General features: G+C 42.7%; 1 long non-coding RNA gene across 2 annotated transcripts in view; it reads left to right on the top strand.

Annotated features, from left to right (window-relative positions):
* The first annotated feature begins 877 nt into the window (after positions 1-877).
* The window catches only part of LOC146865363 (uncharacterized), a 287,090-nt gene continuing 271,486 nt past the window's right edge, over positions 878-16,481 (top strand). For both annotated transcript variants that reach the window (XR_014976624.1, XR_014976623.1), the window contains exon 1: positions 878-1,081. This is a non-coding gene — a long non-coding RNA (uncharacterized LOC146865363). The remainder of the gene's footprint in view (positions 1,082-16,481) is intronic.

Genomic DNA, 16,481 nt, shown 5'->3' with positions numbered 1-16,481 from the left:
TCCTCTGCAGCGGCCTCTTATCGTAATAGGAATGATTTGAAACACTGGCGTCCCTGGGAGCGCGAATCCAGAAGGCGTCTGCTCATTAGTGACAACTAAGCCCCTCCTGTTCTCTTTCAGTCCTATCAGTATGAATTTGATAGGCATATCTGAACTACATGTCCCAGATGGCACTGGGATAGAAGTGGAGGAAAGCATACTCCCCACAGAATTTCGTATGGCCTGAAGCCATCTGGCAAGCGTATGAATGAATGGCAATGTCTGTCACTGTATCTTTCCCTGCGGAAATAGGGCTGTTTTAGTCGGAAGCAAAAATTAACAGATTGCAACGCATACGGTAGATGGCGGTATAGACTCATTTTATAGTAATGTGCTATAATTGACCGGAATGTGATGTTAATTTAATGAGGTAGCCTCGCAGAAATGAACACCTATATAAAGTGCAGCCGTTGCCGGTGGTAGCATTGAACAAAAAAAACCCCAAGAAGAGAGGTTTGATGACTGTGAGATGCTCACCAGGAGCGATTCCCAAAAGTAAAGCCGCGCACCTGCCAAATATCAGCCTTGATTCTCCGTACTAATGGAAGTTTCGTTGCAGCGGGAGGAGCGTGGTGGGGGTACTAAACTGCAAAAAATATGGCGGTGGTGTGTGCCAGAGGCGCAACTAGAGCCAAATTTCGGGAGGGGGGGGGACGGGGCTGAATCTTTAAGCAGTCGGCAGAGTGGAGCTGCAGGGGCTCTTAGAAGGGTGAAACAACAGCAAGGCCTCATTAACATGCAATGGTCTTTTAAAGACCTGTGAAGTGCTCGGGTGCGGCTGTGTGTGTGCCCTCTGAGTCCAATGGGTGCGCCGGGTGTGTGCGGCCTATCCCCGGGCCGTTCCATCTCGCCTCTACTCCGTAATCGTATCCGGGTTACTTTAGTCCAGCCTCGACTAAACCCCGCGCACCAGAAAGTGTGTTTTAAGTACTTCACGTGTGAGACGCTCCTGGTAATATCAATGCGTTCTCTTTCTAAACACTACTGCTGTTTGGAGTTCAGTCCGCCGTGGCACAAACATCTAAAACCTGCAGATGCAAAGGTATTGTTGATGTTAATTGGTTTAAAGTTTCATTTCCTGACATAGGTAGAAAAGTGCGTGGTTCTGAGAATTTTAAGATTTCATAAAAGACTATATATACCACCACCGTTGTAGGGGTGTTATAAGGTCCCCGGCAGCGCGGGTGGTGGAGGGAAGCTCCCTTCAGGGGCCCCAATTCAGCCCAAGGCCAAAGAATAGCTGTGAGACATGGGAGAGACTCAGGGGCCACTCGTCCAATTCTGTGAGGGGGAGGTGGGACATCCTTATTACGTTATGCCACTGCACCATTGCATAGTTTGGGGAATGTATAGCATGGATCTAATTTGGAGGCACTTGACCAACAATTGTGGGCTACTGGTCAAATCACTCCATTTCCTGGCTCCTTAAATTGTGTGTTTGTTTAATGTTAAAAAAGCACAACTGCCAAGTGTGTTTACTAGTGTGGCCCAATGATAGGCCTCCATTTCCACTCCCTATGAGCTGCTCCTGTTCCAATCACAATGTTCTCCTTGAAGTGCTCGTCATTCTTTCAGAGAAGTTTGCCTCCTTTCAAATGCCTACAGTAAAACACAAAAAATGCTGTCTGGCATAGTATCTCTCACAATTTACACTGAAGGTTAGCGAGAGAAATACAAAATTAGCACCTTGTTGGGCAGTGGCAGCCGGCACAGGTAAGAGTGGTGGGTGGTGGGGTGGGGCGGGGTGAGGGAGGGGGTGGTGAAAGTAGACAGATGACAGGATAGTGAAAATTAAATGAAAAAAGAAATAAAACCACTTACCTTGCCCTCGCCGCATTGGTGAGCGTAAGGTAAGTAGTTTTATTAACTTATTTATTTAATTTCCACTATCCCATAGTCGACCGACTTCCACCTCCCCCCCACCCTGCCCCACCGCTCTTACCTTTGCTGGCCACCGCTGTTGTTGGACGTTACAGGTAGACGCCCTATAACTCGTAGTGCAGGGGAGAGCAGTGCTGGTGAAATAATGTACAATGTTAGTGGAAAAGTGTAATCTTGATCCCATCTGAAGATATTGTAAAAGTTCATCATTGCCGCACTCGAATATATTCTGTGTAATTAACGTTACTAAAGGGAGTGGAGTATTGCATATCTAAGTATTCCACATGACATACCTGTGTATAGAACATGATTAATAAAGGTTTATGTGACACTTACATATTAATGTGACAAGATAAGTTAACATAATTGTGTCCTATTATGAGGTTATTAAATTGAATGTGTGTTAATAATGTTTAAACATTTATACGTGTAACAAGAATTTGTTTCACACTGGTGCATATAAAAGGACATCTTCGTAATACTCTACAATTTATACATGTATTAAGGAGCTGCATTTATTGTGTGTGTAGAAATGTGCACATATTCTGTGAACCTGTGCGCTACTAAAACTGTCTAAAGTGTGCCTCGAGAAAAAGTTTGGTCCATGCTCACATTTAGAGTTTAACATGTAATTAGTATTTAACCTTTAAAGTAGAATGTGTGTACTTGTATTTTGTTTCCACTGCACATATGAAGAGAGAGAGCCTCATCATTTAGCATAAGAGGTTTTTGTTTTCTTTAGATAGTGAAAAGGACGGGCCCATAAGTTAGGGACCTGTTCTAGAATCACAATCCAATGGTTCTTTTTAGCAGCATGTAAGCATAGAGGAGAGAAAGTCATTAATATTATGAATCAATTCAACAGGAATTTCTCTGGAAACACAGTAACCACAGATAACTGCGTAAGGTTAGTTAATTTATTACAAAGCCACAAATAACTGTACATAAAGACACCTCAAAACGAGAGTATAGAAACACTTCGGAACCAGCATAAAGCCTAATCTGCGCATCCAGATTGAACGGCGCAACATAAACAAAAGAATTCATGAAGCAAAATGCAGAGGATCAGGAAGCATGAATCCATGTTTCGCTGCATCGAGGGTTGATGAATATAAAGCATCAATCTATCCCTACACTACCGCTAAAATGACATCCCTAATTTAGCATCTACAGGGAAAAGAAATAAAAGGTGTCAGCACGTGGAATCTTCCTAAGAAGCCTCTCCACCATCAGTGGGTCACATAGCATAAAGCTTTTGAGACAGAGCTCATTGTAAGATGCTCTCCCTTCGAAGGCAGAAGGAGAAGTGGGCACTTTTCCTACTCCCAACTACACAATATTGAAGGGAACTTTCCTAAGATACTTTGCAGATCACGCCATACGCTCTGAGTACCATCCCAAAGTTAGTTTTCCATGGGACAACAGTGTTCTTCTTCTCCCCACATTCATCCTGGGTTCCCAAATCTTCTCCTGTGCGAAGGAGAACGTCCTTCCCTTATTGATTCAGACTGCACAATGTAACTTTTTCTCTCCTTGCCTGACTAATAAAACAAAGACGTTATTCTAGCTAACGAGCGCTTCTTTCACGTGCAACACAAAACGTGAGAAAGAACAAGTTCCACAGCACACATGAAATTCAAACTGTTAATTCTGAAGCGAGGGTTTCCAGGAAAAATTAATTTCAGGCCTACATGATTCGAATAACATAAAAAAATTGGATGGGATGTTTCCGAAACTGCATAAGGAAATAAGTCACCTTTGATGAATGCATTTACCTACATGTAAAATGACATGATTAATAACGATTTTAGTACATAAATAGATGTCAATACCGTAACACGAGCTCTTCAAGTTAATATTTTTTGCTAGTTAATTCACTTTCTACATTATTTCTCCATGTTACTACTCAATGGCCTAAACAAATCAAGTTTCATGCTATTACATTTTGAAATTCTAACACTTCCTGTTAATGCGACGAAGTATTATATGCGGGTGCGCTCTATACATGTGATTATAATACACCCCTACAAATAAAAAGCGGTTTCTGCTACATCAGTTCCCACCCTCTGGTGATGTTTAGTCATCACAAAATACCTTAAATCCCTGTAGAGTAGATCAATCTAAACAGATGTCGTAACTAGTCTCCTCTCTCTGAATTCCTCCAACCGCTTAAGATTCTCATAATGAATGTCTGCAGTCTTGCCACCCTTCTTTCTCTCTCCCTGAAGGAATCTTCCATTTGCTTTGCCTTGCGCCATTTGGATGCTCTTTTTATACCTAGCAATATGATAACACAGACCACAACAATTATTATTGACTTCAAGATATATCCAAGAATTCCCATTCCTTGGTTAGCAAACCAATGTCCAACTGCTCCAAATCATTTTCCAATCTTATTCCAAAATCCCTCATTTGTCAAGGCATATATCTCAAGATGTATCTCAGTGATATTGCTTATATATCTCCTCAGATCTTTACTTTTATCAGGAATGTAAGTACAACACTTTTGGACCTTCAGCATCCGACAGACTTCGTCTTCTTTTGCTAAGAACACATCTAAAGCAAGACGGTTTTGCATCACCATCACCCTTATCGAAACCATATCTCCATCTATGAACAACAATGACTAAGCTGTGTTAACCGACAACTTATCCACAATGGTAGATAACCTTCTAATCTTGATGTCATTCAACACCACACCCAAAAAAGGTATAATCGCTCCATAAATATCCCGTACAATTTCACAAGCACTCAGTCCACGTTTTTCTCTATAGCTCGATTTTCCCTCCAAACTCTCCAAATCTTCCACATGGTAACTTTGGAAACACAACTGCTACATAACAAGTACCATACCAATTGTTTGGAAGCCGAACGTATGCATTGTTCCCACTCACAAAATATACTCCTGGCACAACTCGCACTGCTTCTTAGAGGAACTTCTTTGAAGAAGCATCAATCATGAAGAGGAGATTACACACACACTGTCCCACAAAAATAGTGTTGAATGCAAAGCTTGCTTCGTTTTCCCAATCTAAAGCTATAGGACCATAGCTTCCCTTAGCCCTGTGAGCTTAACGCCTCCTTGCTCCATTCAACCTTACTATCCTGACTGTTAAACTTAACAACTAATCCCCTATGTCTATCTTCTACTTGAGCTTCAAATTTATTTTCTTTGTCTGATAATGTGCAACTTAAATTATGTCTGTGCGTATAAGCAGTGTATAATGTTACTATAGGTACAAAATACTTTCCCATTCTCTCTTCTTGCTTGTAATCATATTTGTTCAAATGTTTGAAGACTGGAACTACTGAGAGTGCCAAATAATAATTCGAGAAATAGTACTCGCAATAACCCTGTCCATAAAACATGCTACGGGCAAACTACATGTAATGCCATACGTCAGAGGCAGGTTGATACCTGATCCCCTCCTCAACTGAAGCATGCAATTGCATACACACATAACAATCTCTCACATCCATAGTATTTACATATTCATACAACAATTTAGCATAAGCATTCAACGTGTAATCATCTTTAGACAAATCTACATTCAGAAAGCAACTAATTTGCTCTATTAAGCCTTTATCAGATCCTAATGTACCCTCCTTTGAGGCAGCAGTGGTAGGTTTGGAAGTCCCATGTATCCCATTCCCTGTTTCTCAACTTTGTGTCCGCTTAAAAGGGACTCAGTAATTACTACAGCTATTACTTTGATTTCCCCTACAATAATTGTACCTATAATACGTGTGCCTACGATTCGAATTTCCAGACTCCATCTTCAAAGTGGCTTGAATTGTAGCTGTTAGAGGATTAACACACAGAGTCTCTTTTCTGCGCCTCTTATTTTTGTGCAGCAAAAGTCTTTGAGCAGCTTTCTTTTGGATCTTGGAAAATTCTGTATCAGTTTTTGGCACAGAATTTACACAGCTTGGAAGTCGTCCTTAGCTCTCTTTCTTCTTCTAAATGAAAAGTCTAAATTCTTATTCTTCTTCCACTCGGGCCTGGGTTATCCTCTTTCAAGTAATTTTTATTTACAGTTCAAAAGTTCAATTTACATCGCTTATGAGATCAGAGCCAATTTCCTCAATGACTCGCTGTAACAGTTCTGCCCTGAATGCTGCAATGTCCTGAGGAGATGGTGAAATTCCGAAGCTCGGGAATTCGTTGTCTTCCAGAATCATAGTCCATAAACAACTCAACCTTGGTGGATAAGGCACAGTCAATGACAGAATTGCATTGTCCTCTATTCCAGGAACTCTCAGCAAGATCTTGACGATCAGTATCTGGAACTCAGTCCTCGCTCTCCCTGGCATTGGTAACCAGATAAGTTAACTCGGGAAAGGAATATCTCCTACACAGCACTTTTGTTCTCCTTGATCTCCTTATACTTCCTGGGGTTTGTTCGGACTCACTCAGATCGGACTCAGATGATTAACTTATTGTTGCGAGTTGTCTTTCAGATGCATGTCTCAAATTTCTTATTATCTGTCTCACAGGCCACATTTCACCTGCGCCATCTTTCTTTCTTGACTGCACACGCCCGATTTCAACACCAATCTCTATACCGATCGCAATGTTACCGTCTCCCTCAGAGTCTATACCTGGGTCTTGAGTAGCTTGACCCCCTCAGCTTGACCTCCACAACTTGGCTTGCCCTCTCTGGTGACCTTCCGATCACGGCTGGAAGTACTTCTGGGAGAGGAGCTGTTTCATTGAAGGGACCTATGACTCATCGGGTATGGGAAGCATGGATCCAGTTTCGCACTCCCACACACTTTACAGCAGTATTCATCACCAATATCACCTGATATGGTCCACACACCCAGAGTCAAGACAGTTCTTTCTTGCCTGCTTTCCGACGAGCACCCAGTCCCCGGGGCTCAGGTCATGGCAAAAGTCTTTCGAAGTCGATGCAGTTGTCGCATCAGCCTGATGAGACCCAGAACGAACCACATCAGCCAATCCTTTACAGTAGTCTAGGATCAAACCATCTGTGATGTTTATCAAAGCATGTGACACACCGATGACACACTGCTTCTGCAATCACACGAAATCTTGGAGTGAACCGAGTTTGACTGTACAATCTCACCACTGCATCCCTTTCTATGTGAGCTGCTCTATGACTCTGCCTTGCCATTGGGTTCAGCAGGCAATCGGTAACACTGCCTTACCATCAGTCGAAACCCATATGTCACTTTCGCCTTTCTCACTACCTGCTGTGATCCAAACCGCTTGTTCCTGATCTGTTGCTTCCATTTGCAAACACCTAACTCCATCCCATGTGTCTGCGTCAGCTAGCATCATGTTGAGTCTGTCTTCTCCGCACTCTCGCCAACATAGTCCTCATTGAAAATGCATTTATGTGTGGCACAAAAGAGAGCAACTTCATCCGCATAGCAGTTTCCCGTCTTGACAAAGTCATCTCCCTTCCTGTGGGCAGCGCATTTAACGACTGCCTCTTCCTTTGGTAACTGCAATGCTTCCAACAATTGTCTCACATATTTCCCGTTCCTAATGTAAGAACCTGATGATGTTAGGAACCCCCTCTGCGATCATAGCGGCCCAAAGTCATGAACTACACTGAAACCATACTGGCTATCGGTATTGATGGTGATTAGAATCTGCTCAGAGACAAGACATGCACGGGTCAAAGCAATGATTTCAGCGACTTGTGCGGGGTGTACTCCCTGTAAAGAAACTTCCACAACTCCAGAGATGGTACAAACAGCAAATGCTGTTCTCAGATTACCTTCATTGTCTCTTAGACATGAACCGTCAACAAAAAAGACTTGATTGGAATCAGACAATGGTTCATCGACAATGTTGGGTCTCGGATTGGTGCAAAGGTCAGTAATGTCCAGACAGTACAAGGACAAAGTAGCAGGATTTAATACAGAACAGTGCTTCAGAGTGACATTCTCTATGGCAAGCAACACCTGTTCATAACTTGTCAGCCTGTTATTAGTCTAATGCTGTGTTTTGGTCCTCGTCATCAGGAGTTCAACTGAGTGTGGTACATATACAGTAAGTGGATGACCCATCACAATGCTTTCACATCGTTCAATACTGACACCTGTTGAAGCAACAGACTTGAGACATCCGGGCAACGCTGAAGCTACAGGATCTAATGTAGCTGAGAAATAGGCCACTGGTCTAAGGGCAACTCCATGTGTCTGGGTGAGAACAGAAAGAGCACAACCCTCCTTTTAGTGGCAGAACAGTGAAAACGCTTTGTTATAATTAGTCATTCCAAAAGCTGTATTGCGACAAAGGCACTCTCTCAGCTCAAAGAAGGCAAGCAAGCAGTCGTTATCCCAAGGTACCGGATCACTCACATATTTCTGTGTCAGCATCTGCAAAGGGTTTGCCATCAAGGAGAAATTTGAAATCCATTGTCTGCAATAGCCAGCCATTCCTAAAACATCCTGACCTCTTTCTGGGTAGTAGGCAGATTCATTTTCATGATCGCCTCCACTCATTCTGGTGGGACTTTCCTCTTGCCTCTCTCAATTCAATGACCCAAATACTGAACTGCAGTCAGACAGTACTGAAGTTTGCTCACAGACACCTTATGCCCATTGTCAGCCAGATGGTTCAGTAAGACAATAGTATCATTCCTACAAGCCTCCCGTGATTCAGATGCAAATAGGAAGTCATCAATGTACTGAACTAGCATTGAGTTTCAGTGCAAAAACAAGCTCTCACGGTTCTTATTCAAGACCTGATTGAAGATGGATGGACTTTCAGTATACCCTTGAGGGACACAACACTATGTTAGGACACAATTTTCCAGACAGATAGCAAATAAAAATTGCCTTTTTTTGTGCAATGGAATGGAGAAAAATGCTTGACAAAGGTCAATCACTGTGAACCAGGAGTCTGGAATAGAATCACAGATGGATTCGCTACCCCGGGACAACATGGAATCATAATGTTATTTACCTTTTCCACTCGGTTTATGCAATCCCATGATGGGTGAATTGCACAGGCTTCCTATGATCTCCTTCAGTATGCCCGGCGCAATCAAAGACTCAATCACAGGTGTAATCTCTGCCACCGTTTCCGGTGTCAGATTGAACGGAGTTGTTCCTAGGAATTCTGCATTAGGCTTGATCTGTTTGTGGACTGGCTCGACTCCTCGAATCAGTCCGATTTCCTCTCCTGTGAAGTCCCATGCCACTGGAGAGACAGTGTCTCTCAAATCCAGCAACATGTCTTCCACTGTCAGTAAAGGAAACATAGCTGCGTAATGATTCTGATTTGCCAATGTGCAGCTAATGTCCTCATCATTAGTCTGCAATTAATTTCCATTTGGCGTGCAATAGGTAGTACAATTCAATTTACATAAAAGATCACACCCTAACAAACAAACTGAACTCGAGTCACATACAACGAACTGGTGATGATCCTGAAAGGTTACGATTTTCGCCAGTACCTCTTCTGTCAAAATGTTTGTAATTCTTTTGTTAGCGAGTCCTACAACTTGGATCGATTTTTCTCAGAGGGGTAGGTTTGGGACTAGTGCAGATCTCACAGTAGAATGGGTAGCACCAGTATCAATCAAGAATGTAATGGGATGACCATCTAAGTCACCTTCGATATATGGTCCACTGTGATCTACCTCTAAGACTGCGCCAACTGTACAGTCTTCCTCCCCCCTCAGACACCGTCATAAGGACGGGTCCTAAACAAATTCATCCAGTGCTTCCATGAAGGGCAGTTGATTTCCATGCAAGATTCTCAGAGGTTGGGGCACTTGCGCTAACTGGTTCTGATTCCCCCCTGCATTAAGGGATCTTGGCTTTGTCACTGTCTGCAACTGATGTACCCCATCTGTCATTTGCAGAGTTCTCCCTCCAGCACATGATTCACCCGATATAAGTGGCACTAGTGCTTCTAATCCCCCTCTTGTGACGAAAATGACAGGCAGTTGTCCTTTTCAGCGTAGCAACATCTATCCCTGTTTTAGGATCTATGGGGACACCTCTTCCCTGTCCCACAAGACCTGTAACTGATGTAACCTAAACACCTCCTGGGACATTCCCTTGACTGCGAACTACTGTTCCTCCGTTTGCCTGTACCTACTCTCCCTTCTGTGCATTTCACATTTGAACCAAAATTAACTTTTCTTTTATCCTCCTATGTTTGGAATCCACTTCATCACTGCAATACCTAAGACACCGCAGAATTTGTCCACGGACTTAATTTGCCAGCAGATCAGATGTTGCTGGATCATGAGGCTGATTTCCAGCCTCAGTCCTGCCACAAATTTGAAGACAAATTGGCTCATGTCTTTAGGGTTGAGTGTGTCCAACCAACTTTACTGCTTAACAGCTTGCAAGAGCTTTCCATAATAGGCATGTACTGACTCTTTAGGCTCCTGGGTCATTCGATCTATCCTAACCCAATCGATGTCTTGAGGGGCTATATTGGACTGCAACCATATGATCACTTGATCATACTTTTTAATAACCAAGACCATAGATCACTAGGAACCACAATTTCGAACAGAGTATTTAAGCCAACCCACAACACCTTCGAGATCTTAACAAAACAATGAACTTGTTTGTACCATTCAGCAGGTTTCTCTCTCAACCTGGGAAATTCATTTGTGAATGCAGCAAATTCATCTCTACGCCATGGAACAGGCACATACCCTCCGCTAGTCACCTCTCGTAATGGATATGCCTCAACTCCTGATGTTCCTCCTCCTGGTGTTTTTCCTGTCACCCTTCTCATACTCTTCTTCTTAGACCACCTTTACTCCCACTTATCCAGCATACTCCCAAGCCCGTATACCTATCACCAACTCTCGGCTATGTGTTTTCAGTCCCGTCAATCTCTTTTCCTCCAGCTCCCGGTCACTGTAGGTAAGCCTATGATTTCCCTGTAACCTTTGTGTTCAAGACATGTCTACTTCATACCTCTGAGCTAGTTCTGATAACTTTTCATGCGCTCATCTCACTTTGCATGTGACATCCACTATAAACAACAGGTCATCTGGCTCATAAGTCTCTATTCTTTCCAAAGGTAAATTCCCACTGATGATCTTCTCTACCTCAGCCTTCAACCTCACCACATCCAATAGTTTCTCCTTTACTGCCATCTTTATTGTTTCCTTGACTTGATTTACTACTCTGACCTTCCTTGCTGTTATTGTGATCTCTCAACCACGTCTCTGCGTCTGCAACATCTAAGACCTTTTGATTTTCAATGACTCCTTGACTTGCACTTACTTCTGAGGCTGCACCCATTGGTCGTCTCGTTGAAGTTTACCACATCCTCAGGTCTGAACTAGTGCTTGCCATGGGTATAGACCATATAGTACTGGAACCAAAACATACTCCTGAAGGATCGGCAGTAGCTGGTAAATGGATACTAGATTCTACAGGCACTAGAGATGGGTGATTTCTGCTTGTCTCCCCTGACCTTCCCAATCCAGTTCCTTCCACCTGAACAGTCTGTCGCTGACTAAGGTTTCACACTGAGCCCAGGTCATACACAGGAACAACAGGACCAATATGACCAGCCCTGTAAGAGCTTCCAGTAACCATGAATCCGGCATTGGGTCCGTTCTGTTCTATACCTCCTAAGACGGACATTCCTGCACCCCCTACTTCTGCTTATATCCTTCCCACAGCTTCGATACTAGGACCTGTTTGAGGTGCTCACACACCTTCCTCATTCATTGCATTTGCCATATCTCCTCTGATTGCGGATTATACGTTGGTGGATGCTCAGATAACTACCCACCCAACAAGCTGTCGTCAGTATCACTATCATCGTTTCCATTTACCCTTCTATTCCTGTTCTGATAATCTCCCTCTCCTACCAGCATTGAGCACAACCCTTCTCCCTCAATAATATCCAATCTCCATCTCTTGAGCTGTGCCTCCAGTGTGCATCCTGACATGCCCTCAAAGCTTTCCTCATCTTCCCTTGGTATGTCTCCCTCTTCTCGGCATATGCTGTACGCATCCATGCGTCTAACGCCTTGAACTGAACTGTGTTGGTCTAGGTAAAGGTCGCAGGGCAAACATTACTCCTCTCAATTGGTGCAACACATCGAACAGAAATAAACAAAAATGTGGAAATGAAAATTCACCCTCTTTTTCAGTGATTTTATGCCAATTATGAAGCCAAATTATAGTGTGGAGCCCAACGTTTGTCGTCATACAATGTGCTGGAGTATCCTCGGATGCTGGCTGTTCGCCCTTTCGCGTAAAACAACCCCTTTGTCACCCCTGGAACGATCACGCAACACCCTAAAACATCGCATGATTCAATTTCAAGTAGTTTAAATTTTTACAACAGAAAAATATTTTCCAACCACACCTTGCTGATTACTACCAACCAATCCCAGCATGGCTTTACACCAATTGACCTATCGCAGCACAGCACACTCTGACGTCTCCTTTCCTCCTTGCAGCGGCTCAAGCATTCACTCATACAATCATCTTAATTTCGTAATTGTCTGCCAGCTAAAAGATCGATAGGATTCAGTCATCCGAGGACATTCGCACAGAGACCCTCGACCTGCGCTGATCACCCAAATCAGTATAGCTCACCTCTGTACACAAGATTTACTAAACGTTTCCCATACATCCTATTCACACAAAGTTCCCTGTCTTAGGTGGAACTGCTGATGACGTCTCATGACAGCTCCTCAATTCTTTGGTCAGACAATGACAATCCATATCGGTGTCTTCTACACCATTTATTATATCCCGGGATCTTAGGCCACTTCTGGAACTGTAACACAAATCTCAATCCTTGGACCACATCCGGCCCGAAACCACATTCACTTGACTCACACCAACTCTGCCAGACATCACACAATCAATTTTTTCCTGCAATCCAACACACAACATGCACCCTATTAATAATCACTCCTCCTCCCGCCACTGATCTCTCCGCAGATCAGACTTCGCCTGTCTCCGCCGAATTCCATTGCTCACCATTCTCGGTCATTTGGCTGTATTTTGGGGCTCTGGGGTTCTAGGTTCCTGCTTTTCTAGATACATTTCTGGACTCTTCCCTCACTTCATGTGCTAACCATCCTAACTACCAACTGTAAGGGCCAGGCCCAAAAGTTCTGAACCTGTTCTAGAATCATAATTCAATGGTTCTTTTTAGCAGCATGTAAGCATAGAGGGGAGAAAGTCATTAATATTATTAATCAATTCAACAGGAATTTCTCTGGACACATAGTAACCACAGACAACTGTGTAAGGCTAGTTAATTTATCACAAAGCCAAAAATAACTGGACATAAAGACACCCTTAAAATGAATGTGTACAAATACATCGAAATCAGCATAAAGCCAAATCTGCGCATAAAGTTTGAATGGTGCAATATAAACAAAATAATTCAGAAGCAGAATTTATAGGGTCAGAAAGCATGAGTCCAAGTTCCCCTGCCTCGAGGGTTGATGAGTATGAAGCATTCATCTATCCCTACATTAACGCTAAAATGACAGCCCAACATAAGCATCTACCGGGACAAGAAATAAAAGGTGTAAGCTTGTGGAGTCTTTCTAAGAAGCCTCTCTACCATCAATGAGTCAAATAGCATAAAGTTATTGTGAGACAGACCTTGTTCTAAGATGCTCTCTCTCCAAAGGCAGAACGAGAAGTGGATGCTTTACCTATTCCCAACAACACAATATTGAAGAGAACTTTCCCAAGATCCTTTGCAGGTCACACCATCTGCTCTGAGTCCCATCCAGAAGGTTGTTTTTCATGGGACTATGGTGTTCTTCTTCTCTCCGCATTCATCCTTGGTTCCCAAGCCTTCTCCTGTGCGAAGGAGAGCATATTTCCCTTATTGATTCATACTGTACAATGTAACTTTTTCTCTGCTTGCCTGACTAATAAAACAAAGACATTGTTCTAGCTAACAAAAGTGCTTCTTTCATCTGCAAAACAAAACGTGAGAAAGAACGAGTTCCACAGCACACATGAAATCAAACTGTTAATTCTAATGTGAGAGTGTCCAGGGAAAATGCATTTCAGGGCGCCAAGATTCGGCTAACAAAATGACACGATTAATGCGGTTTCCAGTAAATCACTGGCAAGGCATGAGAAAAATAAGTTGGCAAGGAGAAGCACAGTAACAAGCAAGGAGGCGAGTTCTCATGGCAGGGGAGAGGAATGACAAAGGACGAGTGAAGTTGCGACTCATCGATGTGGGAAAGGTGGTGAAAGTATCCAGTTGTACTAGAGCTATGGAAATTCACCAGCAAAGATCACATGAGACTGTCTACTCTGACTGCAATTGATATTTGATGCTGAATGTAGTGAGGTAAAGAAGAATCATCTTAGGTTTTCACAGGGAGCAGATCTATACTTCTGCTTGTGTGGCTTTATGCTACTTGGCCCATGGTTGGAGTGCCTTCCACCAAAGACTCTGACAGCTGACACCATTCTGATTTCACCCTTATCAAATGCTTCTTAGTTTCGGATCCCCTTTTTAAGGTGATGTATGGAAAGGTAGTTTGCTCATTGTCATTAAGGAGAATCATCTGATGCAATTTTTAATACTTAATTTTTGTTCCTGATCATCTGCATCGTCATTGTCATAGAGTTAGTTGTTTGCTTTGTATTATATAGGGTAAATCTCTTTAAGAGATTTGGTCTTATCTTGGTCTTTCTGTACTTTTATATGATTAAGGTGAGATTGGTCTACATTAATTTGTTTCTAAATTAATAATTAAACCCTACTAAACTCAGATTAAGTTGTAGAGTGGATTATTGTGCGGCCACATTGGTTGCACTGGAATGAGCCGTTAACATTTAATAACAATTAATGTTTTTTCCCGTCACCTCTCCTGCTGCTAGAAAGATCACCCCTTTGGAGGTAAATGTTTGAATGGGTCCAAGCTCCAACAGCTGGTAGGATTATCGGGTGGTTAGCTCTCGAAGTAAAGGTAGTTAGAATCTAACCTAAAATAATCTAGACCCCGACCCCAGTGGCCCTAGACCATAATCCAGGATCGAGACGTGGAGAATAGACAGAGTCCCAGTGGCATGTGTTGCAATAGCAATGGCAGAGGAGTGAGTGTCAGTAGGGAGGGATGTGTGAAAGTTATGCATAATGTGCGGTAAAATATTGTTTGTGTGATGTCTGGTGGTGTTGCTGTGAGAGTTGTGTGAATGTAGTACTAAGTTGTCGAAGTTGAAGTTATTGTGTCCATGACCTAAGATCCCGGAATATATAATAAAGGTGCAGAAGACACTGTGTTGTAATTGTCTGCTAAAGTTTTGTGGGGTTTGTCATGAGGCTTCGTTGACGGACCAATTGAGATAGGGAACTTTCGTATGCAAGATAAAGCTGTAATTAGTCAACTTTTGAGCAGAAGGGAAACTATACTGATTTAAGTGATTACCCTCTGATCGAGGTTTTGTTTGTGAATGTGTGTTCTTTGGGTAAGTGATTTTAGTGATTCTTCTAGCGGAGCGGACAATTTTTAGTTAAAGTTTTCGTATAAACAGAAGTGAAAGAGAGGGAGTGTGGGAAAGATTGTGAAGAAGGGTGAACTGCTGCGAGGATTTAGAGTGATGTCAGAGTGTGTCATGCTGGTATAGGTCGTTTGGAATAATGTGGCATTGGGATTGGTTGAAATTATCTCTTGGATACTGAGCTGGGATTAGTAATTGTATTGCGCAGAACTTGACAACTGTTTAATTTGGATTGAATTGAAATTGTTGAAATGAAAGATTGAAAAATTTGATGTTTTAGAACAATAATAGATATGATACGTGGAGATGTATGGTGTCAAATTGGCAAGGCGGCGCCACCGGAGGTCACATAAGCTCAATATATGGCAATGAAAAAAGGTCTCCATACTATTATTTGGCTTAAGAATTGGCACAAGATCACAGAGACAGAAAGTGCATTGATGTTTCCACGCTAAGGTACTTTCAATTTGAGAATAATTGATAATTTGAGAGTGATATTTTTTGCCATGAAACCATTGCCCAGACCTACACAGTTTGAAGCGCTTAATACATGGGAATGTGCAGCACATGCTAAACAAAGAGACAAATATCAAGGGAGGATGAAAAAAGCGATGGGTGCATTAGCATATGCAAGATGGGATGAACAACAGAAGAGGTGGAGAGTAGACATGATTGAGGGAACGAGATTATACCATGCCATAACAAGCGAGGGAAAGGATGCTGAGAGAAGGAGAAAGGAAAAGGAAAAGGAGAGAGAGAGAAATGCAGACAGGGACAGTGATGCATGTGACAGACTTTTGAATGGACTGTTAGCTGAACGTCCACCCCCATACAATCAGACGCAGACAGGAAGTGGGGGAAATACGAGTCCTATTGGTAGTTCTGAAAGTGCTTCAGCACCGGTTGCTTCTAGTCCTGGTGCTGTAGGGGTTATGTCAACTGGCACGACTCAAACTACAGCAGAAGGGAATATGGGAGCGTGTATCCCAGGTTCTTTGGGATATTGTAGCACCAATTTGGCTTTGAAACTTCTGGATGCTCTTACAGTACTGGTTACTATTGGGCCTACAGTTCCTATGTACGATCCTAGTTCTGCAGGG

Source organism: Triturus cristatus, chromosome 2_1 (assembly GCF_964204655.1).
Source record: "Triturus cristatus chromosome 2_1, aTriCri1.1, whole genome shotgun sequence".
Classification (NCBI taxonomy): Eukaryota; Metazoa; Chordata; class Amphibia; order Caudata; family Salamandridae; genus Triturus; species Triturus cristatus.
This window is presented reverse-complemented; position numbering and strand designations above follow the sequence as displayed.